The 3,869-nt window shown below is 31.0% G+C and overlaps 1 pseudogene; it reads right to left on the bottom strand.

Annotated features, from left to right (window-relative positions):
* Positions 1 to 82: 82 nt before the first annotated feature.
* On the bottom strand, positions 83 to 1,929 carry LOC125849777 (uncharacterized; annotated as a pseudogene).
* Positions 1,930 to 3,869: the final 1,940 nt, after the last annotated feature.

Below are 3,869 nucleotides of genomic sequence, written 5' to 3'. Positions count from 1 at the left end.
CTATTTGAGGATATTTCTTTGTTGTTTGGTAAGAGTGATGGTAGCAACTCTGTTATCCGAAATGCCTTCTTGTTATATGGTTTCCGGCTTTTCGGATAACAGAGCTGCTACCATCACTCTTAGCAAACAACAAAGAAATATCCTCAAATAGTTGTTTGTTAGAATTCACCACAAATTCTTTGATTTGATTCAATCCTAAATCTATCTTCTATTCAAGTGCTTAGTGGTTTTCATTTGCCTAGTAGTTAATCAAACAATACACAATTATTAAAATAACAATTTTGAAAAAAAACAAGCCTAAAGTCAAGTTTTTATATACCTTTATAAGTTCTTTTTTCAATTCTATAACTTCATTAGTCAACATGTCTATACCATGACTTGATCCTTTGGACTCCAATTTTAAAATTTCAGCATTGTAATCACGAGGTTCAAGAAGCCTGAATTTATAAACTTCATCTTCACCAGCCACTATGTTCTCAAACTGAAAAATCAAATAAAGAAAATAAAGATAGATATATTAACTTGAGTTGAACTAAAAAATGTCATAAAATGTATTTACTTTGTACAAATACCTTATTTTTTTGTAGGCATGAAGAGATATTTCTCAATATATTTTTGTCATGGACTATCAACAGTTGTCTTCCAATTCAAGATTCTTGGAATAGAATCAGAAACCCGAATAGCTCTATCTTCATCGACTTTTGAACAACAATCAAATATCCAAATTTGAAGAGCAAAAGACAAGCCACCCAATCTATAGTATTTATGGGTTGATTTAAGCGCGTGCCACACAGAATCAAGCAACTCCTTGTAGACATTTAATCCCCACGGATATGAATTGAATTGTCCACTTTCCACAATGTAAAAATATCTATTACTAATTGGTGTTCATTGTTCTCATAGGAAAATAAAAATTCATTAACAAAGAAGAGAACAACCAATGAAACAACGGAGTCATCATCTATGAATTTTTTAGCTAGAAACAACTCACGTAGATGACTCTTTTGAACAGTGATTTGTTCTGGAAAATAATTTCTCAACAAACTAACTTAAAATCTAGAACATTGACAGGAGTGTCATCACAAACACAATTTAAGCCAATAACTAATCCAAATTCTCTTAGACTAAAAAACAATTTTTTGTCATGTATTTCAATAGCAAACACATTATCTGGAGTGTGTTTTAACTCCTTATTCATAAGGCAATGAATAAGTTGGAGTTGTATGTTCACTTTTGGAAGGTAAAGAAAGTCACAAAAACATGTATTCCTAAACAGCTCAAGCTGTTTTTCGGATAAAGAGATTTTAATTTGGTCGATGACACTATAATTAATGTAAGATGACTACCTACTCGCAATATACACAACATTCGAATGTTTCTAGAATTTACGATCCCGCATATAAATAGAAATTCAAGTTCAATTTTAATTAGTCGAACTAACTATCACTAATCATAAATCAATTAACTGCAAAATGTATTAAACTTGAATTAAAAATGTATTACTACATATTAAAGTTGAATTAATGATGAATTGCAAAAACTACATATCAAAGCAGGTTAGTAATTAGTATACAAGTCCTAAACAACAACTAACTAAGAGAACACATAGAAATAGATTGAAAATACTATCACATACCGGATCTCCACTCTCCGGTAGAATGACATTGTTCGCCAATCGTTTCCGTGGCTTTGCATCCTTCCCTGACTTCTTCTCCAGCACTGACTTCTTCTTCTCCGGCACAACTTTATTTTTCAATTTGTTCGACTGAAATTGAGGAGGTAAATCCTCAAATTCGTCATCGCTATTAACTATATTCTTAGCGGTAGATGCAATATAAACGCATCTTCTTTTCAATTTTCGCACATCGTTCACCTCTTTTACTCTTTTTTTACCTTCAAAATACTTTTTCTGAACATGCTTTGTCTCATTGTTCTGCTCAACCTCTATACAATTCCCAAACTAAAATTGGACCGTCATTAACTTCGTTACTAGCAGAATTTTCCACACTAGAAGCTGAAATTTGACCCCTCATCCTACTCCTCCTTCAAATTATCCACAATTTTGAATCATCTTAAACCCAACCCTTAAAATTATAGTTGGGTTACCTACACTTGAGTTCAATTTTGACACCTCTACTTTTATGGATTAAGTGAATCATATAATAGTGATTTTGGTAACTTCACGATGGCTGCTCGAAACTGGGAGGTTGGCAGAAATAGGTTTAGTCAACTGAAGGCATCAATTGTTTTTTCTTGCAGTTGAGAGTATTGAAGATGATTTTAGTAATTAAAGTGGAATCGGAGCCGACTCTTGCTTAAAAAGATTTAGGCATATGCCCTGACTCCCAAAATTGGGGGAGGGGCACCCAAATTTTTACAAAGAATAAATTAGAGAAAATTGTCTAAAACCCCTTCAATCTATACTCAAAATTATAACTACACACTTTAATTTTACAGATGTTTTATCATGCACTTGAACTATTTAAAAATGAAATAAATGACTCATTAAATGTTGAGTTGGCACAGAGAGTGTCTCATTGAGAGAGTGAAAAGCAAAAAAACAAGTAAAAAGAATATTTTTATAAAAAAATTTAATAATTAAATAGTTTATATTTTATTTATGTATGTTTATAAGCAAAATGGCACTGTTTTAGTGGTGGATATTACTTTCCCTTTCACTTTGGAGAAGAAGAATGAGCAATCCCGACCCCATCCTTGATGGATGATAAATTTTATATTTGTTAGAGAAACTTATCGGACGAGCCGGCAATGACGAGGAAATAATCATTGGAAAAGATGAATTCGCCTACAAATTCAAAAATTCATACTTGAGCTTCGAAGCTCCTTAACAATGGTTATCCATGGATTTGTATTCCGTCCTTCATTCGTCAATTTTTTTAGTTCAAATCAATTGATTTAGATGTTTTCAAACTCAGGAACTCAACAATGGGATTCTCATAAAAGATTCAATTTAGTCTCTACAAATTTATAATTGCAAATGAAGATTCAAATTTAAATTCAAACCCAGAAACCCACATTTCTTTTTTGATTTTGACAGCTTTCTACGTCAATGGAGTTTTCTAGTTTTTGGCCCAAATCTTCACACCAAATTAGAAATAAATTAACAAGTAATGTGTAGATTCCATACACCAAACTTGATCACACTCACAAATTCGCACAAATCCTATGAACACGATGGAGAACAATAAGTTTTTTCTTCAAATTTTCAGAAATAAATAAAGCCAAGAAAACAATTGAATGATTTTGAGGCAAGTATTGTAGCAATCTAAAATTTGATGGATCAATTTGTGTATATGTATCGTTTACAAGTTTTAAAAGATAAAGAAAAAGAAAAAATAAAATAGAATAAAGTTAGAAGTTAGATTAGTTGCATTTTCCTACTTTAAAATTCTTGAATTTAGTATGTTTGACGGTTGAAGTTAGAAAAACATTGAATTGTATATGAAAGTTAGATTACGTTGAAGTTAGAAAAATATTGGATAGTATATGAAAGTTGAAATTAGATTAGTTAAATTTTCCAACTTAGAAGTTCTTGAATTTAGTAAGTTTGAAAGTTGAAGTTAGAAAAATTGGGGATTTTAAAATATGATTGTAAATTAAGTATTAGAAGTTAGAACTAACAAATAATTAGAAGCTAGAAGTTAGAGATTAGTTGAATTTTTCAATTTGGCATTGTATTTGTGCTTATATGTATCATATTGATGTTGAAAATTGGGATAAGGGTCTGAAAAATACTCCAACTTTGATCGGATTTGCTGTTGCAATACTAAACTTTCATGAGGACCTATTACCTTCCTAGACTATTTAATACCGTATTTTTTACCTCCTGAACTATTTAATAGTATATT

Source organism: Solanum stenotomum, unplaced genomic scaffold, assembly GCF_019186545.1.
Source record: "Solanum stenotomum isolate F172 unplaced genomic scaffold, ASM1918654v1 scaffold10331, whole genome shotgun sequence".
Taxonomy (NCBI): Eukaryota; Viridiplantae; Streptophyta; class Magnoliopsida; order Solanales; family Solanaceae; genus Solanum; species Solanum stenotomum.
Note: the sequence above shows the minus strand (reverse complement) of the source record. Positions and strands in the feature narration are given on the sequence as shown.